The sequence below is a fragment of the Vanacampus margaritifer genome, chromosome 17, assembly GCF_051991255.1.
Source record: "Vanacampus margaritifer isolate UIUO_Vmar chromosome 17, RoL_Vmar_1.0, whole genome shotgun sequence".
NCBI lineage: Eukaryota > Metazoa > Chordata > Actinopteri > Syngnathiformes > Syngnathidae > Vanacampus > Vanacampus margaritifer.
The window spans coordinates 15,273,789-15,300,426 of NC_135448.1; the positions used below are offsets into that span (position 1 = coordinate 15,273,789).

The window sequence follows — 26,638 nt, forward strand, 5'->3', positions numbered from 1 at the left end:
TCAATGGATGAGTAGGAGAGAGGGGGACATGTTAAGAGGTTGCATTCAAATGCGGCGTATGAAAAAAAAGGACTTGTGCAAACTCAACTCAACAACTGTACTTCAATTGGTACATTTAAGATATTTTTTTCATGAGCTATTATTGCTTTGATTTTCTCTCAATTGAATCTGTTACAATTGTTTTCATTAAAAAAATAGGGCAGTATTTGAAGATAGAAATGCAGTAAACTTTCACACAAACACACAAAAAAGGTTTTTTAAAAAAAACTTGTCTATGCATTATATGCGCATGTAGAAAATGTGATCTTACTGAAAGAGTGGACAATGACAGGGTGGACATTTCTGGCTCATGTTAGCAAGTTATGAACACATGATGGACCCTTGGTCTATGAAGCAACATGGTTCAGTTACAAATCGGACATTTTTTTCCTTCTCCAGGAAAAAAATAAAATAAAAGTTACAAATCTGACTGTGTATTATCAAAGAAATATACTTTCAATTGCTAAAAGGTTGTTGTTTCAATAATCAATTGATATTTTAGTTTAGATAGATATTGCCGCTGCTATGTGAAAAACACTTATGTCCATTTTTTAAATTATATATATATATATATATATATATATATATATATATATATATATATATATATATATATATATATATATTTCAGTTTTTATGATTTTAGGATGAAACTGAATAGACATCCAAAAAACGTACAAATCTTAAAAAAAAAAGAAAAAAAGGGGCATAAGTCTTTTATGCCTTATGCTTGACAACGTCCAACTACACACACACAATTATGACTGCTAAGTGGAAATATGTATCCTGCAACCAGTCAGTGTTTTGGCCTCCATTTAAGAAAAACAAAAAGCTTGGTATATGTCTTAAAGGGACAATTACCCCCTAGTGACGGGAGTGGACAGAAATTTCAGGGACACATGCAAAAACGGTCAGTATGACCATGAAAATAGAACATACGGTACATGATCAAAATGTGTTATTTTATCAAGTAACTTGCTAAGGACAAAATTTTTATTGATTTAACTATGTATTACACAGACTGTAGTTGGCACAGCAGTGTGTGGGACACGCCAAACTCGAGTCCAATGAAAAGATATCCTATAAAATGAAGGACACACATTTTAAGAGATTTATCCTTGTGCTGGTGTGGGACGTGTTTGGCCACTTGGGTAACACCTCAGAGTTTCATTATTCTGCTACATTTTCATGATAACTGCGTGATGAGGACACCAGTGGCACTGGACTTCATGGTGATATTAACTGCAATACTAGGATCAAATTCAAAAATGTGGGCCTGGGATAATAATAATAAAAAAATAAAAAAATAATCCAAAATAAGAACTATAGTGTTTCAAGGAATATCCATGCAGCTTCACTCATCTGCAACTAGGACTGATTTTCCCTGTAGATCCCTTCATGTTTTACATAATTAAACAGTGGTTATGCATGTGTGTTTTTGCAGTACAACAAAGCCCAAGAGTTTGTTCCTCTCTGCGAGTTTGTGCTGGCGCATGACGTGATCGTCTCCCGTGCATATTTTTGGCTGCCAAGTAGGAGAAGGAGACGCTGAGAACTGCAACGCTGTGCGGTGGGTAACAGTTACCATCAATTGACAGGTGAGGCCCAACTACTCTACACATGTCCGGGCTAATAGGGTTTCCAATAATGCCTCGGGCAGCCATTTTATAACAGTAAACACACACACACAAAAGAAAAGATTGCTCACTCAAACAGTGATTACCATTTGGAGATTATACAGATATAACAACCAAACAAAATCCGTTTACTTGAATTTGTCACAATCTTACAAATAACTATTAATGGCTAATAGTATTTTCCTGCTGCTTTGCAAAAATGCTTGTGTATATAAATAGGGACCAAGACCAAATGCGAAGAATGAATTCTCGCAAATGATTGATTATCCCTGATAGTGATTTAAAAAAAATTGCATATACAGGCGCTCCCCACCTTACGAACGAGTTACGTTCCGGACGATCGTTCGTAAGGTGAATTTGTTCATAAGTTGCTTCAGTGCTATATTTTGTATTATAATTTATGTTTAAAGCCAATATAAGTATATTGAAGGTTTATATAAGTATGTTTAAGGCTTGTACAAGTAACCTGCATTGGTTTGTACTGAAAAAAACTTTTAATAAAATGGAGAGAATACGTACAGTACTGTACTGTACTACGTATGTTAGAGAGAGAGAGCGAGACACACACACACAGTATGTACATGTACGTAATAAGATAAATAAAATGAAGTTTAACTTACTTTTGGAAGATGTACTCGATGCTTAAGGGGATGATGGAGGAGGAGGATTTTATATCATGAGAGATTCTTCGTCGTCGCTGGAATCGGCTTCAAAAGTTATTTCCTGCTTCATGGGGACCGGCGTTTTCTTCCTCCTCCTCCTCCTCGCCACGTTGCTCAGCCTCCAATGAGCTCTCACAGCGCCAATCGTCGGTATTAGCGGCGGAAAGAAGCACTACGCGCAATACAAAATCTAACTTACAGCATTTCTTTCCGAACATTTTTCGACATACTGTACGCGCAGAAATGTTCCGTTGTTCGTAACTCGAATGTTCGTAAGTAGGGGAGCGTTTGTATTAGTAGTTTAAACCAAATATGCAGGTTGTCTTCTAGTTACGAACATTTGATATACGAACATTCGCACATACGAACAAGGGCTGAATGATGCCCATAAATCCCATATTTTGCTCGCCAGGTAATATTTTTTAAGTTTGCACGACATCATACATTACAGTACAGTACAGTACTGTAGTTCCACTCTCTGCCACAACCCCGCCGAGCAGCACCACGCCGTTTGCACATTTCAACTACCTCTCTGTCCGGCGATGCACGGCACGGGAGCCACAGCGCACGCCCTCTTCATGCACCCAATCCGTGTTGCCGGGTGTACAATAATTATCGTATTTGTACAATAATTTGTCCCTCTGTATGATGTACGATCAATAATCCTAAAAAAAAAAGGCAAATGGACGATAATTTGACCATAGCGAAGAAAAATGTGGAAAAATCAAAAGGCACTCGCGAGTATTCACAAACTGACTGGAAATGAGCAGCGCATCGTCTCAACTACTGCAATGTGAGCATTCGGCATTGCTCGGCTTCGCTCGGTTTCGCTCGGCTGCCCGTTTTCAAGGTACATTCGGCTTAGCTTGGATGTTCAAACGAAGAAAATGAGTTCAAACTCCCAGGCATTTTTTTTTACTCCGATTTTTTGGTTGAGGTCCGATTTGTACGAGTTCCGACACGTTCAAATTCCACTGTATTTCCCACCAAAATTGAATGCCATTCGACATACAAACAAATTCCACTTACAAACCAATTGTGTTTGTAAGGTAAGGACTACCTGTACGTACCATTAACGATGTTCCCAAAAACACTTTGAGCTTCCCTCACCAATTCCACTAGTTTTGATGGTGTGTTTAGTCCTAGTTGGGTGAAATTATTGTACCCTCAATTCCTTGCAATACAAAGAAACTGACCTTGTCACTTGTTTCACCTTCACAGTCTGGCATTTCACATTTAATTTTTTAAATCCCCTCAGCCGTTCTTAATATTTTAATACCACCTAAACGTGTGGCAGGCCCGAGTGTTGTTGTAGTCTTTAACCAAACAACATTGATTTGTGCTCATACACGCACGCATACGCTTTGAATTGTTGTCACGTCCCCCTGGCTTCTGAGGGAATGTTTAATCAACACACCAACATTCAATTAACAGCCCAAAATACAAACTCTGTCTTTGAGGCACCGTTGTCATGACCATTACACATTGCCTAAATACTGTGTGAAGACAAAAGTGGGGGTTTATGAGGCATTAGCTATTACTATTAAGCTTAATAGTTTGACAAAGGTTCAGTGATATGCCAAACTCAAGAACCTTGTCCTCAAGATTTAGTGAGATTTTTTTATAAAGCTAATATGCCAGATCCCGGAAGCAGGGATGTGATTTGACCAAAGTGAAATTATCTGAAAATTTAGCTAGGTCCAGGGCAGTGCCCTGGTGGGGGGACACGGGGGGCTAAGCCCCCCGGAGCTCATGGGTTTTCCGTGTTTTTAAGTACTTTCAATGCACTCACATGACAAAGAAATAGACAAAACAACAGCATAAATTTTCAATGTATATTGAACTATCCCATATAAAATGGCAGTTTTAGTCAACTCAAAATCAGTCACATTCAAAAACATTGGACTGCCTTTGCTTTTAAAAACTATCACTGAGAATATCATCATATCTAACTAATGTGATTACTAAGTTAACACATAAATAATGTTGAAGAGTTCAAATTTCATGAACAAATAATTGTATCATGACCAAATGAAAAGTAACTCATATTAGAGCATACCACAAATGTCTTTGTTATCTGTCGGAGTCATGTGCATACACAATGAACTACTAAAAAAAAAAATATATATTTTTTTTTTTTTTGGGGGGGAGATTAAAAAAAGCGGAATTCCGCGAATTAGCGGAAAAATCACATCCCTGCGGAAGCTCTCACGTTGCTGGAAAGATTAGAGAATAATACATGCTTGTTTGTGAAAGCATTTTTGGACTTTGGATGAACTATGCCATAAATTAAATATACTGAGTAAAGACCATTTTTTTGGTTTTATTTTTCACTATGTGTTCCTTGTAGGACTTATTTGACCCTCCGGTTGTAGTGCATCATTACACAAAGCAGGATTTGCCCCATTGCTCAATTTCACACTTTGGTGTTAATATGTATGAGTTGCACTGAAGTGGTTTGTGATTCATAATTTGGTATTGATCTAATCCCAAATTAATAGCAGGCCAGTGTCGCCAATTCCGCTATTTTTTATTTTCATAATTAAGGTTGATCGATCATGAAATGACTAAACCCAAATGAATTTTCATGAGCCTGAAATTGTTTTTGTATCTCCAAGAAGGTGAATTGCTTAAAGGTTTCGGAAGGACATCTGCAACAAAACCTATTGCTTTTACTTTTTGACATGCTAACAGTTAGCATTCGCAATGGCATTTCTATTCATTTCAGTGGGGAAAGATGGCTCTAGATTTCAGGTGTTTTCGAATGTCAACTAATGAATTAAACTCGTTTCTCAGGGCAGCACTGTGTTCTTATTCAATAAAATCTGAGCTGGATTATATTGGTATATTTATTTAAATTCCAGGAAATAAATTGCATCAAGGTCCAAACACAATTTATTACATTTTTGAGATGGCTGAGAAAATCGCCAGTGGCACTTTATAAATGAATATTAACTAATGCAGAGAATGACAAAAATATTCTTTTCACGATTATGATTTACTTGAGCCTGAAAGTCTGAAACCTGTACTCTGCTTCTGGGGTGACAGTTTGGGTCTGTTAAGTACTTTTGTATTAAATTTAATTAATTTTCATTATTTATTTATTTTTAGATCAGGTTTATTATTTATTTTATATGTATGGAGGATTTGTCGAGTGTTAGATAAAGACAAGAGCTCATGTATGATATTAATTGACAAAGCTGAAAACGAAGGACATTTTTATTTAGTTTGTTTTATAAACGAAAAAAAATTTTCAAAAGCATTTTTGTTAGCAATGAATGGAATGTTAGTTTTTGTTAACTATTATAACTTTCATGACACTGATATCAATATCAACACCAATTGATAATAAAACCTAAAAAAAAAAAAGAATAATTTATGAGCTTCATTCTTTTTTCAATGCCACGTAGCAGCAAATCAGACAGAATGAGCAAGTATTCTCACTCTTGACATTTCCCAGATGAATGAACTGCTTTCATGGTTCCACTTCTCTCTAAGGACGCTCTCGGTCCAGTTCACAGGCAGGGAAGGGCCCGTTGGCGAGTGATTCATTGTCTCGCCTGCTTATTTGGAAGCCACTTTTTGCGACATTCTGTCACACTTAGGATTAGATTGGTCTCATTAGAGTTGCAGTGCAAAGACGCACACATTTCACCGACAAATTTGCCACTTAAAGGAGACATCTGCACACAAGTGTGAACCAAAAGGGAGACATAGAAAGAAGTGTCGTTTTATGAATCATCCAGTGTGAAAAGCCTTTCAGGGGTACAAATAGAAGAGAAGAGGGATGCGGTGAAAAGACCCGCATGTACACTGCTGACAATTGAGCTTATGCACCTTCCTGATCTCGCAAAAACATCAGAATGAGGGTACAGATGTCAGGTTAAGTCCCGTTTTTGAGCCTTATGTCCCAAATCCCTAATATCGTCCCGTATTTTTTGGGCCACGTGTATGCCAATCACACAGTCGTCGTACACAGTAAATTCTGTAGAGTAAATTAGTGTGTTCATTTTGAGTTTATTTAAAGTTCATTTAACGCCACACATTTTTTTAAACACGCCGTTAATGACCGCCTCGTACTTGGAAAGTCTGTAGTGGGGGAATTCCAGTCCCATCGCATCAGATACGTCCACGTCAAAATTCAGCAGGAATAAATTAAATAATAGTTTATATAGTTGTGGAGACTGGGGTCAAGTTGTCTTTTACAATTTTAAAAATGTGCAGCGTTTCACAAGTTACTCCATGTTAAATATTGGATAGCTCTTAATATGAAAAGAAAAAGTGCTGTCACCAACGTCTTACAAATGCAATTATGCCATCTCGTGGCAGAAAAATTACACTAGTTTTTTTAAATTACAGTACATTAACCTTTTTTTTTTACTCAATTTCATGAATTATTATGAAATTACTGCATCAATAATTTAAAGATGCAGCCTTATTTATATTAGTTTAACATTTCCCCACTTTTATGTTAACTCTTTGACAGCCAGACGTTTTCAGAAAAGGGATGCCGTGGGTGCCAGCCGATTTAAGCATTTTTGACTGATCTTTCAAGGTTCACAGAAAATTATGTGTTTGGACTATGGAAACACACATACTACCAAATGAAAGATTGGACTCTCATCTTTCATCAGAAAAAAAAGTTTGTTTCTACCGTATTCCGTTTTTCAGTAATCAACAATAGAAAATGGTTAGTTGCATCTCTGTTTTGAAAAAAAAAAAAAAACGTATTTTAACGTCTTTGGCACTCCTCCATAGGATTTTACTAAACGTTATTTAACGTTTTTGGCAGTCAAAGAGTTTTAACAAGTATATGAAAAACATTTTAGTCATTGTACATTTATTTAGAACAGGTATAAAATTTGCGATTAATCGCGAGTTAACTATTGAAGTCATGCGATTAAAGATTTTAATCTTCTGACACCCCCAGCAATAACACAACCACCGGTCATCAGATTGACTAGCAATTAAATTTGTTATAAATAGCTCCTGGTGAGAATTTATTGTTCATTTGATTTTCTGTGAAATTGTAGTATTACCCTCATCAGGAACGAATGGGGACGTGGTGGTGCCGTAGTGAAAGCTGAGCTAAAGCAATTAAAGTCCTTGATGTAGGTGGTTTTCTTTATTTGTTGTACGGATTGTTAATAAAAACGCAGCCATTCACACTTTCGCCTATTCAACAGCAAGGGAATCATTAATTTGGCCTGCAGTTTGCATCACAGAGAGTTAATGTTGCGGTTACGCAATGTAGCGGTAGAAAAGAAAGAATCTGTGTCGAGAGCCGTTCTAATGTATGTCCAAAATTATTGACATTCTCCCTCACGCTACGGCCGTTTTAAAATTGATTAGAACGCTGTAGTTCAGGCATGGGCCATTGGCTGCCCACGCTAGTAGGTGGATGCCATGTGAATCTGATCCAACTAATGATTGCAATCACACACCACGGGAGATCCAAGAATCCGGGGGAGCTCGGCAGAGCTTTGCCAAGTGATGACAAAGATGTTACTTACTGCCACCAACTTCGTGATCTGTTGTTTAAAGTAGAGACTTTGAATGAAATGACTCTAGTTAGGTCCCTATTTTAGAAACTTGAAATTCTTACACTACTCGTCCCAATACTTCAAGACTTTACACCCAATATGTATGTTTGGTTGCTGTTGTTGTAATAAAATCTTTTTGTAATAACTACCTTTGCTTTAAGCGACCTCTTTAGGTCAGAAGCTGCAAAGAAAAAAATAATAATAATAAAAAAATATATATATATATATATATATATATATATATATATATATATATATATATATATATATATATATATATATCTACATTTTTATGATTTTAGGATGAAACTGAATCGACATTCCAAAAAACTTAAAAATCTAAAAAACAGAAAAAAGAAAAAAAGGGACTTAAGTCGTTTATGCGTATACGTTTTTGGGAGGGAAGGACAAAGTATTAAAAAAAACGTAATTATACGTTTTTTGGGTTTGAATGAGGTAATATCAATTTTCACAATTCTGAGGGATCCTACTGTATATAAACCTCAGATGTTTAGTTTGGTGTCTGTTATAGTGAAAGCGAACACCATGTTGAGGTCCGAAGACCTGTCTGAGAAGAAAGAAGATTGCCTTAAGAGTCTGAGAAGGGATTTGAAAATATATCAAAGGAATTTGACATCAGCCGTTTTCTGGAAAATTGAAGGACATTCAAAATAACTACCATCATGCCCAGGTCTGGCCGTTCAAGCAAGTTCACCCCTATAGCAGACTACAACGCACTCAAATAAGTCATCAAAAGACCTAAACAAGTTTGACTTTCACCTTTGCTTTGTAAAAACAAAAACAAAAAACAAACAAAAAAAAACATCAAGGCCAAACTGAAGTTTGCCAGAGAGAACATGCACAAAGACCAGGTCTACTGGAATAATGTGCTTTGGACAAATGAGTGTGAAGTCGAATTATTTGGACACTAGAAGAGGGACACAGTATGTTTGGCGTAAACCAAATACAGCATTCCAAGAAAAGAAGCTCACACCAACCGTAAAGCCTTGATGTGGAAGTTTGGGGATGCTTTGCTCCACAGGACCTGCCCAGCCCACTAGCATAGAATCCACCATGAATTCTGCGGTGTATCAAAGGGTGCTTGAAGAACATATCTGTAAAAAAAAATAATTAGGGGGGTCAAAATAAGTGCGGTAATTTTGAGTTAATTTAAAGTTGCTTTAACGCCACTAATTGTTTTGGCTTTAATCAGTTTCACGAACATCTAAACCAAATGCAAACATGCCTTTTCAGCACCTTTGTGTTGTTTATCTCACGTGCGGTGCGAAAGGTCAAGACGCAATCGCAGGCCTAAACATGGCTGCCAAATGTTGACAAAAGTAGATGATCAGCCAAGAGGTTGAAAATGTTAGCCAGATACGGCTCCATTAGAAGGAGGCCAGGACCTCGCCCAAAAGAGATTAGTGAGTACCTGTCAACCTCCCCGGACTGCATCGCACGATCCAATCGCAACAAATAATCCGGATTATGAGGGCAAATAAATAATGAAATGAATGTGTTGATTAATTTTCTGTCATTTTTATCAGCGGCAGCTCCATGGCTTTTCAATGATGTTTTTGATTTGTTTTTCATGAGTGAGTAAATGCAGCCTAAGAGTGTTTATAAATACACATCCTTATTTTCTATTTTAATTCTATCCTTGCTGGAAAATATATAACTTTTTTTTTTTTTCGGGCGCAAACATGAATTTATGCTTTATGCAAACACCTCATTCTAGGGGGAAAAAAAATAAAAGTTATTTTGCTAAAATAAGTAGGCAGTTTATTGGGCTATGAATATATATAAACTGCTAAATATTTCAGTCGCAGAAGCATACTGAACTGGGGTGACATTATTATTCTCTCAATTTTGGTTCAAAATGAAGCTTTGTTATATGGAAGGCGATTTGACCCTTGAGATCTTAAGGTTTTATAATGCCATGTTAGATTATGACTTGAGCAACTGTTGTTTCGCTGTGAACTTTTTAATCTGAACTTTTGCGCGCTTACCAGTTGAAACCAGTTAAGACCATCAAGTCACATGGGCGAGGCAGAAAGACTAGGCTAAGAGTTCAACATGAGAATTCAACTGAGAATATTTAACTCTTTGACTGCCAGACGTTTTCAGAAAAGGGATGCCGTGGGTGCCAGCCGGTTTTAAGCATTTTGACTGATCTTTCAAGGTCCATAGAAAATTATGTGTTTGGACTATGGAAACACACATACTGCCAAAACAAGATTGGACTCTCATCTTCCATCAGAAAAAAAAAAGTTTGTTTCTACCTTATTCCGTTTTTGAGTAATCAACAATAGAAAATGGTTAGTTTCACCCGTTTTGAAAAAAAAAACATATTTTAACGTCTTTGGCACTCCTCCATAGGATTTTACGAAACGTTATTTAACGTTTTTGGCAGTCAAAGAGTTAGTTTTCTGGTAGTTACTGATAGTATGATTTTGTGAGCAATAAAGATAAAAGGACCGGGGGAAGGTTCATGCAGAACCTTTCAATTGGTGCCATGTCCCGGATATTACTGTATTATATATTACGTAGTACGCATATTATAAAAGTCACTTATTTGCAGGATGCTCATAATAAACATTGATAAACATTTTTTTGAGTGGCAAATATATTTTAACACTTTCTGGGTAATTTTAACCTGCTGAGTCTACCTACCCTAAAAAATATGGGTCAAAAATGGACCGGTCCTTTACTATGAGTCAAGAAATTGTTTTTTTTAGTGTAAACAACACCTAAATATTGGTCAGATCCTTTACTTGGATCAAAAAATTGGGTCATTTTGTATAAAACAATCCAAAAACTTGAGAAAGAAGCATGAACTGAATTCTTAAGTCTCTTGAGCTGCACGAGAAGGATGGCAAATGTGAATGAGTGTGTGTACCTGTATTAGGTTCCTGTTGGAGTGGGATTGGATAATAGCATGAAGGTACCATTGATTTACGACACACAACTGTTCTCATAGCAGCCAACCCCGTTCCGTCTCAAATCACTTTTCACAAAAGCACCATACTGTGTTTGCGCAAGTGTGTCCAAATGTGTCAATACACAAGTGTACACCTCTTACATTTTTCAACACCGTAATCCCCAAAGCCAACATATCAAGTTAACAACAAAGCCACAGCTGGCGCACAGGTAAAAATACTGTATGCCGAGGGAATAAATGACACAAATGAGAACGAGTGCGGTGCGGGTGTCCGCTTTGCCACGCAACACAATCCATTGGTTTTGCCACCGTGACCATCGATCACAAGCACAGCAACATCATCGCGATGTCGTTTGTCTTCCAAGCCACGTGTGACTGGAACTCCTGTGTGGCTCTCTGCTGAATGCTCATCAGTGAGTCTGTTTTTTTTTTTTTTTTTTTTTTTTGGGGGGCTTGGCTGTTCGGCAGCTGATTAATAAAAGGCTACAACAACAAATGCAAATCCACTATGTATTTTTATGTACCTGTACTAGCAGCACAGACACCATAACAAGGGTAACAACAATGCTTTAATATGGTGAGGTCACTATGGTAATGCTTATGAATGATACGAGCAACACAAAAACGGGTATTTTGTCGATATGACAATAAATGTGAAGCCACATTTTATGTAACTATATTAGCAGTGCCCTCCTTAAATGTGGCAAGTTGGTGCATTTAAGAGATGGATAGATTTAAGGAGGGCATGATATGTTGGCATCGCCAACATAAGGCAGCACAGAACAGAAAAAACAGAAAAAAACAGAAAAAAAATAAAATAAATAAATAAAAACATTTATTAATTTTTTTTAATTTATTTGTTTTTTTTAAAAAAAGGAGAGCAATGATGTCAAATCGAATGAACAATACTGAGCTCTCCTGTAAAAATAAATAAATAAATAAATAAATAAATAAAAACATTTATTAAATTTTTTTAATTTATTTGTTTTTTTTTAAAAAAAGGAGAGCAATGATGATGTCAAATCGAATGAACAATACTGAGCTCTCCTGGAAAAAAAAAAAAAAAGGCAGCACAGAACAAATATAAAGTCCATGAGTAACTCATTCACAATAACGCTAAATTAAGAGCCACATGCGTGGGAACCTGTAGTTGTAAGTCCATGCACCTTCCTTTTTCTTTTTTGGTCATAGGCTCCTGTGTTGTCTCATCACTGGGCCTTTTCAAACTTTCCAAATGTCTGTTTTTTTACTAATTTTGCTAACTTGTCGATTAGCATCAGCGCTACGCGACTGAGATAATTAGCATCTTAACACGCGTCAAGAGTCCGTCGTAAACAGAGAGAATCCGATCACTTGTCATTTTCAAAATAACATATTTTTAAGCATCGGCTAATTAATTAACCGGAAGTATATTAAGTTTTTTATTCTTTCAACTGTCCGGCGTGGTCCAAAGTGGCCCACAGTCCGGTACTGGTCTGTGGCCCAGTGTTTGGGGACAACTGGCTTAAAGCAATGGTAGTTATTACAAAAAATGGCCAGCAGGTGGCAGTTGAGTATAAGAAATCAGCCAGGGCCGTGTTGAAAGTTGCAACAAGCTCTTTTTGTCAGAGTTCTCACTAGGAATATAAATATTAATTAAACTTAGCTATATTCTAATGCTAATTGCTGCAGAACGGAAACAGATACAAATATACTTTTTTTCTAATGAAAGAAGAGATTAATGTTTCGTTTGGTAGGTTGCGTGTTTTTATAGCAATACAACACAATATTCAGTGTGCCTTGCAAAATCAGTTAAAATCCAGTAAAACAGCCGGGAGCGAAAGGGGGTTGCTTCAGTAAAAATGGCTGGGAGTGAATGAGTTAAACACGGAAATGTGACGCGCCTGATGGTGAGCCGACCTGCTCGATGGACTCCCGTTGCTGGACACAACTTTAAATAACTTTAAAATGGCGTGATACTGATTACTGTAGGAAATTAACAAAAAAGAAGGCACTACGGACGAGGCACGGGCGCCTTAAAGTCGAAACGACGTAGGTTGCATACGTCCTAACTCGAAGACTCCCTGTACTGTAACCTGTGAGATGAATTCTTTGATTCCGGATCTTGTCATGATAAAGACGGAAAATAATGAAGAAACTTCTGGACACAGCTTTCATTGATAAGTCCAGTTACAGCCTTCTTGTATCTTTATGACTGCTAATATCCAACCTTTAAATGTTTATTTACCCCATGATTTTTTTTGTCTTGGGAACAGAAAAGAGGACATAAAACAAATCTGTTGCTTAGAGAGACTTCTTATACGATTTGTGATTTGTCTGTTTTTCATGGTCCATTAAAATTCAAAAGGCATTTTGACTGTAAAGACTTTTAATTGCTATATCTTGCACTCAGCCTGATGCTGTTTGTTGGTGAGCTACAGTTATGCATACATAATGGCGGCGCAAGATATTAAAATGGCCATTGCCTGTTACTAGGCACCAGACTCTGTTCAACACCATCAACATCTTTAGCCAAGCTAGAATTTCTTTTCGAGGAACTCAACATTGTTTCCATTTCAGTCTATCACGTTATGTACTGTTTTTCTTCTCGATTCTGTTTTGCAACAGATTTGGGCTTTAGGTATCTTTCTTCTTTACTAGCTGCACCGCGTAAACTGTAATAAACTCAGCTTCTAAAACGAAAAAAACAATATCATTTATGTCATTTTTGCTGCGATATGGGGCTTGAGAATTTAGTCTATTGGAATGTGAGGACAATATGTTTGCAGTTGTGGAAGAACAGGTATCCCCAAATGGATTTTTTACCACAACCTGTCCCATTGCTGCCACGCTTACTTCTTCCGCAATAGCTGTAATGCTTTATCGATTGCGTTTGTGGAGCAACAGAACCTGCATGCGGTATCGCTTATTTCTGTCACACAAACACACACTCGTCCTCTACCACACACCTGCGGTAATTCCGCAATCCATTTTCACGGAGCTCCCGAAAGATTATGCCTGGAGCTGATTGGGCACACCATTCAATTGAGCCAAAGCTTCAAAGTTTTTTGACCACTTGAACCCAAATCCTTTTAATATCCTCGTTGACATTGTTTCATTTTAAAGTCACCTAAAATCATTAAGTTCTAAAGTTTTTATGTCATGTTTATAGGCCTATGCAGGAAATAGTTATAACATCTTTAAAATACAAACACACCCGAGCAATTAAGTTCCACACTATAAACTTTCAGGTTCTCCTTGAGTTTTTACACCCGTGTGTTGCAACTCAAAGATGAAAAGCACAACAACGATTTTCTTTGCATGCAGCGGGACCGACAGCTTTTGTTCTTTGAATCTGGCTGTCGCCGGCTTTTAATTAGCCCACTCCCTTCAGCAAGTGCGGACACAATGCCCTTATCAATGGCACTGCAGAAAACATACGAGCGGCTGTACATGCTAACAAGTGCATTTAATCAATGGCTGCCACACGGGCACCATGCGAGCTTTTTCATTTAATCCCGTTAGTTGTTTTTCTAGTTCTACATACGTGTTTCGAGTTGTGGACTTCACTTTTAAATGTGATGTCGTTTGTGTTGATGTCATGTAACCTAGTACAAACACACTATTAAGTGTTGTGTATGCGCAGCAAGGACAAACAAACAACATGAGTTTGCTAAGTGCTGACATCTACAACCATATTTTATTAATGAAAAGGAGAGGAAAAAAAGGGGGGGGTAGAAGTTCTTCCCTCTCACTTAACAGGAAATAGGATTAGGTGGACATCCGGAGCTGCCTCACAATTCTAATATGCCTCTCACCCAAAGTCAGCTGGGATAGTCTCCAACTGACCCATGACCCTAGTGAGTATAAGTAGTACTGTACATAAGACGGATTGTTGAACTGGAAATAGGGCAGTGGTTAGCCCAGGGGTGGGCAAACTTTTTGACTTGCGGGCCACAATGGGTTTGAAATTTTGACAGATGGGCCGGACCAGGAGCATTTGGACCTCGTAGCACAGTAAAAACACACAGATAAATGTACAACCCAATTTACTTTACAATTTATAGTGTGCACTTAGGACTGCGTTTTTCAAATGTGCAAAATCCACATATTTAAAACAGCTTTTCCAATAGCTTCATTTTTATTGTTTTAGCTCAACTTTTGCTGTGTTTTTATGCTTTGTAAAGTGATCTTGGGTGTTCTGAAAGGTGCTGTTTTTAAATGAAATGTATTATTATTATTATTATGATTATTATAAAATAACAATTTGCCTCAATGAATATGCAAGATTTACACACTATTTGGCAAAGTGGGAGGAGAAATGTAAATAGATTATAATAGCACATACACTGTGATCTGTCAAACCTGGTGACTGCATCTATTATTAATAGATTTCAATTCAAGGCGTTGACACAACGAGGCTGTTTTTGGACTCAGACGCAGAGGAAGCGGTGGAGGGTTAAGCAGCTTTTAATTAACAAAACAAAAGCTCTTCGTTGAAAAGGGAGGAAAATAAAGGCTATTCAAATATTAACTGAAAGCGCTCCAAAAGGGAGGAAGTTCAAACTACATTCAAAAACAAAAATCACTCTATGACTAAACAAAACTAAGCAATACAAAAATTACAAACAAAGGTAAGAAAGGCAACAAGGCAAAAAGGTAACAAGGCTGTGGTCTATGGCAGGCTTCAGTGGCTCAAACGAAAACACTTCGGCACAAGATAGGGGGAACGCAGACTATTTAACACATGAGGGTAATGGGGCACAGGTGGACACAATCGGGGATCAGGGTTGACACAGACACCACACGAGGAAGGGCAAGTGACCTGAAACGAGAGGAGTCAGACTTTTCAAAATAAAACAGGAAATGACAAGACACCCTCACCGCGGTGTGACAGGCGTAAAGTTAAAGATTTTTTTTCCATTGGCCCACCCATTTTTAACCCGGGCCCACAGTGCGTGTGACACATGCGGCTGCATGATAGCCGCTGCTGCCTGTCACGCGCTGAGGACAAAGCGCGTACATCCAATCCGTCTCTGACCACTTTTCCATCTCCGTGGGGGACGCATAGCACACGGTGTTTGTGCAGCAGCTCAAAAAGAAGCCAAAAGCCAACGAGGAAACGCTCATAGAAATGCTCGACGCACGTCCCGGGGGGATGTCTTCACCAATATCAACAGTCTCCTGCATGCGCGCTCCTCCCCTCACCCATGACAACATGTAGAAAGACTATCTTCAGCTGTCAAAAGGATCAAAACACGCAACAGTCCCACAATGTTGACTGATAGACTGAACTCTTTGTCCCTGCTTTCTTTCAAAAAAGAATTGACCGATTCTCTGGACTATCAGGACATTATTGCTGTGTTCAACACAAAACCGTGCCGTCTCCTGCTGTAAATGTCCAAATCCAGGAAGAATTGTATTTTTTGAATCAGTTATCTTGAGTTAAGCTTACTGCCATTCTCCCGTTTATTTTAATAAATTGCAAACGTTGTTATGAATGTACCCTGCGTATCTTTCTGTCCCCTTTCTGTGCGTAAACGAGCTTATCAGTGAGACCCCGACCCAGTGATCATATTTTCCGGGTGTGTAGAAGTTATATAGTCTAGTATAGTCTTTGGTATGACCCGGCCGGGAATCGAACCCAGGACCTCCCAGTCTCAGGGCGGACACTCTAACCACTCGGCCACTGAGCTGAACAACAACAAAAAAAAAAAAGCTTTTTTTTTCTAGCCTTATTGGATAAGTTCGGCGGGCCGGATTGAAACGCATAACGGGCCGTATTTGGCCCGCGGGCCGGGCTTTGCCCATGTCTGGGTTAGCCCGTCAGCTTCAGTTCTTAGGTTAAGAGGTTCAACCTTGACTCCTTTCAGTGTGGAAATTGCATGTTCTTTTCGCGCTTGCTCGCTTCTCCTGGCACACCCGCTTCCTCTCACATTCCAAAAACATGAATGTCAGAGTAATTCATTCACTTCTAGCTCATTTTCAAAGCGGAATTCCCAATATTGTCAGCCATTTTAGAACATTTGACCATATAAGAGAAAGAGAAGATGCTCTTCTTTCATCGGGCAAGGCAGCTTTATTTCATACACAATGTACTTCATACATACTAGATGGTTGCAAAACAACATTTAAAGGCAAAATACAACACTTAATTAAATTCCTTACTAATTTGTTGATGACTGAAGGTATTAGTTGATCACTATATTAAGTGTAATCTTTGCGTGTTCAAAATAATTGGATAAGAGATCTGATGAAGAAGCCTTCTTTGCAAAGAGAATTTATTTTAGGAGCTCCTAAAAGACACAAGATTTAATGCTTACATTCTAATGTGATGTTAAGCTTCGAGTGTGTCAATATGAAAACACACAGTCGTTTTATAGATGAAAAAAGCATACTCCTCCTCTGTGGCTGGACAAAGGGTTAGTAATTATAATAGACAGACAAGTGATTTACTGACATGTTTACTCCAGTTCCCCGTCCAAAGCCGGAAATATATGATTAGACAGGTAATGCCATGCGACCTAGACTCCCTCAGACCCACAGTGTTATCTCCATGAGAACTTGAGAACTTGACTCCCATGTACATTCCTATCTCACCAGCTGGAAGGGAGTGAAAAGTGTTATTCATTACAATACAGTTAATATGTCCAATATATTTCACACAAACATTATCACAGTTATATGGCATCTATATACTAAAAGTAAATTCATAAACAGTAAAAATATGAATAGAAAATGTTAAATGTCTTCATGAGCACGTTTACGTGTTGATCGTAGTCTCATATCTATGGTTTCCACGCCCAAAATTCCAGGGACTGCATCCGTCCTTTGTAGAGCTAACCAGCTGTCTATTAGGTTGCTCCTGCCCGCTGTTTTGGGACATCGGTAGCCTGGTTTCATTCCCCGGTTCTCCATTTACCGCTACAAACACTTCGAGTGGACCATTTTTTTCTCCAGCACTGCCAACTTTGGAAGATGTTTGTGATAGTCCTCAGTGGAAAAGGGAGGCATCTTGCTTCTAGCTTTGTTGCTAATAGCTGTCTTGTGCTAATTAGCAGGCTACGTAATAAAAAAAAAATGTTGACAAATGCTCACAACCGAGTCAGTTGTAGAACACAGGTTGGATCCATCAAAAACATCCAAACTATTTTTCAAAAAAGCAGAGAAAACAACAACTTATATAACGGGCCACATCCGCTTTTGTGCTAAATGACAATCAAAAAGCTTGACTCTTCTGTATGGAAAGGCAATGGTTTCCTTGTGACTCATAGAAAGTCAAGAAAAGCAGTTTTCCAACAACAACAAAAAGATAATAAGAGGCAGGTAAAAAAAAAAAAAAACTGAGCCTTGGAGTCAAACAAGTTGACTGATGGGTATTTGGTCCTTGAGAGTCAAAGAAATCGTCTCCCACTATAATTCTATTTCTGCCATGTCCACTGTTGTCCCACACTGAGCAACAAAAGTCACGGATGAGTTGTGCCAGTACATCTGATGAATACATTTGGGTTTTGGATGTGAGATGATCTCTCTCTCGGTTGCTTCCAAAAAGCACACAGGAGAGTGCACACAGATGGAGTAAACGGAGCACCTGACTGTGATGCCCGAGGCTGCTGCGAGGCTCTTCCACTCTCACTACCATTAAGCCTTGGCTCCGATCAAAGATCCTCTCTCTGTATCTGACTGACTTCATCTCCGAGGGCCCACTCCACCTCAGATACGCAGCACTCTGACAGTTGATTGATATGTACTCCAGTTTCTTCTGCCTTCCCCCTTTACCCTCAAGGTATAACCGCTGAAAATGGAAATAGTTTGATCTAGAGGCTCTGCTTGCATGTTTGCTTGTATTCCTCACTCTTGTGTATAACTTTAGATTTTCTGCCATCATATTAGCATGTTTGTGAAAAATGGATGGCGTCGTTAAAACAGACAAATGCTAACTCCTAAGACTATACCTTTTGAAATGTCTTCCTCTTGTGGTTATGGGTATACAACGGTTACATTTAATTCAATATGCCCGCAGAAGAAATATGAAAAAATGAAAAATGATGCAATATTTAGACAGTGGACTGGAATCGACTGAATACTCGTCCTGGAATGCTATCACATATCATTAGCAGCCCTACACTAGCAGCTAATGGGGACTTGCAAACCTTCGAAGTGACAAGCAGTCCATCAGATGACACCAATTAAACATGACAATATTGATATAACCATGAGCCAGAGCATAGTGACCGTTATCCACCTGGACTTCTCGATCAATGCTCTCCCTCCATCACCTCGGTCCGTGCACATGCACTCAATTGTGTATTCGCATGTATTCATCTCCACTGGAGGGGAAGATCACGATGAGAATTCCTTAATGGCCTCCGGATCTGAGCAAATAGAACATATCGCACCTTTAACTGATGGATATTGAAAAACCTAATTAGGATGGAGTAGCGAAATGCTCTGAAGCGCTTGAGAAAAATAAGAATGGGTTACTTTACTAGCGCTCAAGCTATAGGATTTGTGATAATATGCAGTGTTGTATATTTTCTTCATGTTTCCTATTTTTATATCGTTTGATTGTATACAGGTGTTTTATGTAATAACTGTTAGTCTAGCATTGAATGTGAAGATACATCCACTTTATTGTTATTTTGAAAACCCTAATCATCTCTTTAACTGAAGGGCCTTTTTATTGAAAATACCTTAAGTGCTATTTATACAAACGGCTGCTAAGATAGTGTTAGTAAGGTGGGGGCTTTAGGACCCAGATGCGGGAAGGCAGGGCAAGGAGGCAGAGGTGCAGTCCAAAAAGACGTTTTAATATATAATCAAAAAAAAAAACCTAACTTCAAAATACAAAATAAACTGAACTAACAAAACATGAAGCTAAACATGACAAAACAACTAAGGCGAGACTAACAACATGACATGGATCCTGATCAGGCGAAGAGGTCAGCGTGACGTGGCGAAAGACTTACGACAGTTGCAACAGCAAAAATGAACCGACACAGACATGGGGGAGACAACCGACTAAATACACCAACACTAATGACATAACAAGACACACCTGGCTGAGGGCACTGATTGGATGACACATGAGGGTAATGGGGAAAGGTGGACACAATCAGGGTTGACACCGACACCACACGAGGAAGGGCAAGTGACCAGAAACGAGAGGAGTCAGACTTTTCACAATAAAACAGGAAATGACAAGAGAAGGGGAAAACACAAGGAAAACATGACAGGGAGAAACAAGACTGAAAATAAACATGACAGATAGTCTCTACTTGTTCTCTTTGTTGTTGCAAAAGCGAGTAAAATTAAAGCTAACAAAAAGGGAATAGTCCCGCAGTTTCCAACTTGTTAGCAATAAAAGGATCCATCATGTAAAGAAAACAATTGTGTTGTCAATCTCTGTCACACCAAAGAGAAGTGTGTTAACAACTCTTTTTTATTTGAATTTATCACCAAATGTGACCTCAAATCGTAAAACAAAAATCATGCCTTTGTCTGTGCCTCATACGCTATTGGTTTATCCGCTACATATGTGAAAAATAGACGTTACTTTGTCTAGCATCTCTTATGCCAAAACATCACTACATATTGAAGCCACAGAAATATATTAAAGCAACCGGGTGCCAGAATACATACCACCGGATTATATTACAGGACGTTCCATGCCACAACAAGGGGTGGTAGCCACAAGATAGCTCACCAGCTAGCTCGCGAGCTAGCATCATTACAAGGCTACTCTCGGCTGGCAAAGAGGAACAGGGCTCGTTCTCGCATACGAATTAAAACAATTAAAATGATTGCGCTGTTCTTTAAATCGTGGGATCAAGGGAAGTTGCATTTAAAGTCGCAGATGTAATTATAGCTAGCTAGCTAGCCAGCTGACTGCTTGCTGTTGTAATTACTCTAAGTAACTTGCAATTACAGTCATGCTGGACTCCAAAGTCTTGGCACCATTTTAACCACACTCAAAAGGAAAATTGAAATAGTAATAAAGTTGAACGCTGTATAACCACGATTCAGTGATACATAGTTTTTGGTTTCGGCATGTTTTCATAAATTAGCATCAAACAACAAACTCTGAACTCACATAACAGTGTCTTTACGTTGTATTAATATTCACTTTTGAGGGCGCAACTATTGTGAATCTGTGATATCGTCTGAGTCTGGTGTGTACAAGGCTGCCTGAAATGGAAAGAACAAAACTTTTGTTTTATTTCTACACATGGAATGTACAGCCAGTTGCACTTAAAGTGTCAAAACATAGGAAATAAGTCATCCACCAAAGATGAGAGCGTAGCCGCCGTTTTCGCCTTTAACCCGCCACGCTTGCGGGGTCAAAGGGGCATCCCAGCGCCTGTTAACCACCCTGTCCTTTCTTTTCACTATTTGAGATGCTGCTGCTGCCCAGTCAACCACTAGAAAGGTGACAAACAAAAGAGCCTTATCTGTAATCCTCCTCCTGAAGACCCGCTTCACCTCAGCTGGTCCATTTGGATCGCTTTCCTCATCACTTTTCAAGGTAAACACTTAGGTACTTATTACATTCACTCACTTAGCTGTTGATTCATTATTTGCCCACCAAAGTGCAAGGAGCGTTTATTTTATTCTTGCATTTTTTTCAGCCAGTTTTCTAGCTACTACTTTCTTATCTCTATCATTGTTAAATTTTCACAGTTGTCAAGGTTCTAACCTAGCCCAGCCTGTAATAAATTAATGAAATGATCATCAGCAAGTATTTTTTTAAAGCTAACATCAAGGTAATATTTTAAAACAATTCACAAGCATGGGCATAGCTAGAAATTAAATAAAATCCTCAAGGTCCGGACTTCTGTTATCCTCGATTATGCCAAAATACAACTAAAAGTGGTTACTAATAAAATATGGCTGTTGAGGAAATGGAAGTTTGAATCCTTTATTTCAATAGTAAGCTGCACACTAACGGACACGTTTTTTGGCAGCTTGGTATTTGTGTGTACTCCAGTTTGCTTTTTAGCCCCGGCCATAGTCGACATAGAAATGAAAGCTAACTCTGTGTTAGCCCGTCAGTTCCTAAGTACCAGAACAGGCTAATTTTAGCTGGATATGAATTGTTGATACTCAGGGTGTTTTGACATTCACAGGCGAGTTATTAAGACAATTGGTAACTAATTGTGTGGGTAAAAAATGCTTCAGCCGATGAACTAAATGTCATCTAAAAATTATGAGATCGATATTTGCTGCCAAACAGTGATAGTGTCCTTTTTAAAAAGGCTCACAAAGGATTAATTTAACTCTTAAGAAAATATGCAAAACGTTCTTAAAATCCTCAGGGGACTTTGCATCACCCTCGTATATATATATGCCTAAAATCCGTGAGCCGCAAATGGTTTTCAAGTTTGGGAGTTTAAAGTGAACATGCAGATATTACTTTATTTTATACAGAAAGAGCTTTCGGTTGAGGGAAAGTGTAACAATAAAAGGTTTCCTGAGTTACAATGGAACCTCTGAAGTGGAAAGATGTGGAATTGAACATTTCCGAGGTAAATGTGCTTCTGAAAGTCAAACTGTCGCCATGATTGGCATCACTAGTCAAAACGTGCTCTCTGGCACCTCGATAGCAGCATCTAGAGCTGTCAAAATGAATCGATTTATCGACAGGTCATCGATTATCAAATTAATCGACAATTATTTTAAGAATCAAGTAATCGTTTGGAGACTTTTTTTATTTAAAATTGTCCAAATCCTCTGATTTCAGCATATCAACGGTATTTGTTCACTGTTTTCTGTAGTCCTTCATGAAAGAAGAGTGATTATCTTCTGTGTTTAATCAAAATAAGACATTTGCAAAATCTGTTTTTACATTGGAAAACAAAGATCGAACCGTTTACATAGTACAACGTCAATTTAGTTTTTTAATCACTATACAAATATGAAGTACGAAATAAACACCAATCACTGGTCAATAAGCAGTGATAAAAAAATGCTTTTGTAATACACTTTAATGCAAAATTAAAATAAATCTGATTAGTTGATTAATCGACTGAATAATCGATTCTAAAAATATTCAATAGTCTAAGTAATAGCATCCATACAAAACCTAGGCAATTGCCTTTTTTTGTCTGCAGAAAGCCCATCTACACAAACATGTGAAAATACATATCACACATATTTTTGGTGAAATGAAATCTGATTGTTGAATCTCATCAAGGCTGTTATAAAGTTGCTGATAGTCTGGGAAGCAACCACAACTTCTCATTTCACAGGTGGACGAGCACATCAGTTCCAGCCCTTAAGCCGCTACACTGGATCTGTGTGCTCACACACAGACAATACACACTAACACGCACGCTTATGCTAATGAAGCAACATTATTAAGTGCAGTTTTGACATATACAAAGGAGCCACGACTTGAAGAATGACTGGAAGGTCAGTGCAAAGTCACAATGTACAGTCTTCGCACTGCATAATTAGACACTTATTGGTTTATCTTAGCTATACTAACTTGTCTTGTCGTCAGTGTCGGCACATTCATCTTCAAACTCACCAATTTAGGCAGTTTGAATCAGAGACAGCAGGTTTGCAAGAGGACGTATGCTCTAAGCCATTAGCACCCATTCAACCAAATAGAAATGGACCTAAACTATGTCTTATGAATAATTTCTGACTTAGCTGTACATACAGCCCACTGCCCTTAATGCTTAATCGCCCCCCGTTTGCATTGCAGAATAATGTCACCCCGAACCGTTTTCCATTTATTCCGTGTCACTGACAACAGGTGCCACTGGTGCCTCAGCCCGAGGTGAAATGTTCAATTTTGACATTTACACAGATCACCATCTCTAAAATGCACCTTGGGTCGCGGGCGCAGCATGAGAAACTACGGGAGCTTGCAATGAGTCACTGCTCAAGCTTTTCTTTGTCAACGCGTAAGTCAGAGAAAAATGTGAAGTGAGCGGAACAACATGAATTCTGCTCGTGGTCATTTTGTCGGCCGCTTTCGCCAAAATATGTCACACCTTCAAGTGCGCTCATATTTCCACAACTTCAACGAGATTCTACCACCAGACTCTACCTTGGGGATAGTGTACTGTTTTTTTTCTGCTGATGTGCATTTAACCTTAGAAATTGTTTTAAGTACTCCCTGAATAAAGCGTGAAAATTATGCAACTAACTCTTTATCTTGCTTGTACCTTGGGAGCCATTTACAACTAGGCTATTTGTCTCATTCTACACCTTTGGGGCTGTGAGTGTGTTTGTCCAATCCCCTGTACCACACACTCAATGCCAACTAACCCACTCACTGGTATTTAACTGGTGAAGTTTTGAGGTATGTCCAAAACTAAGAAAAGTACAGTCATACTATGCTTCATTGCCAAAATTGCCCAAAATATTGTGCTCAAAATAAAGTGCTCACACAAACACACCGCATCATAGAATCTTTGGAACTTTTGAGACACCGCGCATTCCGTCTTGTATGCACTAGATATAAATGTTTTTTTCAGAATAAAGCAGACTTACTATTATTTATATACCACGGTTGCACAGTACTATACAGTTACAACTTACAACACTATTTGATTTAACATACGGTGAAACCTCGAGTTACTTCCCTGTTTGTGAACAATTTGAGTTATAAGTTTTCATTAAAAATGTAGAAAATAATCTATTTACGTACTATTTTTGGTACACTGTACAAACGGTGTTGTCGTGGACAAACAGTTGGATCCACGCCGTGCTTCTTCTTGCGCTGTGTAACTATCATTGGCAATGTACGTATATGCTGAAAACTAGTTCTAAAAAAAGTGGTATGCCGCCGTGACTTAAAGCAGAATTCCATTGCATTTGAAGACGGAAGCTCCGCCTCCACATCCTCAATCATCCAATTACAAATGATTGACGTGCTAGCCTGGTAGAAATTTGAAAACTATTATTTTCATCAGAAAATTGTTATTTACTTGCACGCACGCACGCACATACACATAATCACCCACATACAAAAAAAAAAAAAAAATAAATAATAATAATAATAATAAAAAAGGAGAGCAATGATGATGACATGTCAAATCGGTAAAATTACCGAATGAACAATACTGAGCTCTCCAGGAAAAAAAAAAAAGAAAAAGAAAAAGAAAAAAAGAAAATTGTTATTTATTTAAATGTAACATTTCTTTAAATAAGCAATGGGCCGTTATGTTAAAATGAGGCGGAAGTTCCACCTACAGAAAAAGGAAACTTGTCAAAATGGTAAGTATAACTTGGTTTTGGAACGGATTCATTGCATTTCCATTCAATTAAATGGTAACCATTACCTTGTTTTATGAACGTTTCCGGTTACAAATGGGCTCACGGAACCAATAAGTTCGTAACGTGATGTTTCACTACTACTTGGATAATAAAGATGAGTGTGATAGGAGAATGCCTGCATGCAAAAACGTTGTTGGTATTAATAAATCAATTCATTATTCCTCTAAATAATGTATTCTCATTTCCACTGATGCTTCCAATGTGATTGCAGCTCTAGCATTTATTTGGAATTCACGCCAGTCGTCAGCAGTCAGATTACCGTTTAATAGAGTTGATAAACAGAAGCCACCTCATCAATGTGTTTTGTTTTGATCATCAGGTAGCGGGGAAATTTAGTTAATTACCAACAAATTGTAAATGAAATGGAATGAAACAGCATGTTGACTCGTTGCCAGGATTCTAAGGGAGAAAAAGGACAAAATGATAGAACATCTGTCTGCTTGTTTTCAGCATACAAATGTGTTGTGCTGACATTAATTCTGTGGTGACATTTGGCCCCATTTCTCTGCATTTACCAGGGGAGGAGAGAGAGAGAGGATCAGAAGGATCAACTCTGAGGAAGTGATAATGGTATAGAGGTCAAGCTTGACTTGACACGACGACCTGGCTCACCGTCTCGGTTGTAGTTACCACGGAAATATGTTTAATGGGGTTGTGGCAAAGGCACTTCTGCATCAAAATCATGTTCACTCAAATGATGCTGCGGAATTTCTTTATAGACCAAACGCATAAGGCTGAAGGAGTGCTAATGGAGTTCGTCCATTTCCCTTATTAAGCAAATGAGGAAACTGGGGTCAGAGGCAGAGTAAGTACATCCTGGACAGATCACCAGTCAATCACCAAAGACATACAAATCTCCGCCGGTGGGGCCACCCATGGCGGTAAGGTCTCAGGCGTTGAGTCATATGAAGAACAATCCAAGCCCAAGCATCCAACGGTACTCACCAACCCAGAAAACAACAAAAATCCTCACCAAGCAAGAGACTACAAATGGGCATTATTTCTAACAAACGGTATGTTCCGGTTAAGTTTGGAGTGGTATACTCACCTACACTAGGCAATCTGTACCATATTTGGTCTACTATAGAGGTCTCTAACCTTTTTTTCCACCGCAAGCTACTTTTGAAAAAACAAAACAGCAGCGAGCTACTCATGTTTGACAATATTTATTTTCTAACCAAATTTTTATTTGCCTTTTTTTTTTTTAAACACACATTGATTAAATGAACAAAAGTGTTTTATTAAATGCATTTTGAAAAGTTAAAAGTTATACCCCCCTCCCCCCAAAAAAATTTAATAAAAAATTAAAACCTCAAAGTGCAATTTTAGGCACATTCCCTTTCTTTTCATTGAGCCATTTTCAGCAGTAAAAAGTTACTATTTTGTCCAGAATTATTATTTTTTATTTTTTTTCGGGGAGAGCTCAGTATTGATCATTTGACATGTCATCATCATTGTTCTCCTTTTTTTTTTTTGTATGTGTGTGTGTGTGTGTGCGTGTGTGCGTGTAAAAAAAAAAAGAATTCCCATACCGTTCACCTAAACCGA

General features: G+C 38.2%; 1 long non-coding RNA gene across 4 annotated transcripts in view; it reads right to left on the minus strand.

Annotated features, from left to right (window-relative positions):
• The window catches only part of LOC144037536 (uncharacterized), a 110,503-nt gene that overhangs the window by 42,692 nt on the left and 41,173 nt on the right, over positions 1-26,638 (minus strand). For all 4 annotated transcript variants that reach the window (XR_013288961.1, XR_013288963.1, XR_013288962.1 and 1 more), the window contains exon 2: positions 8,880-8,996. This is a non-coding gene — a long non-coding RNA (uncharacterized LOC144037536). The remainder of the gene's footprint in view (positions 1-8,879; positions 8,997-26,638) is intronic.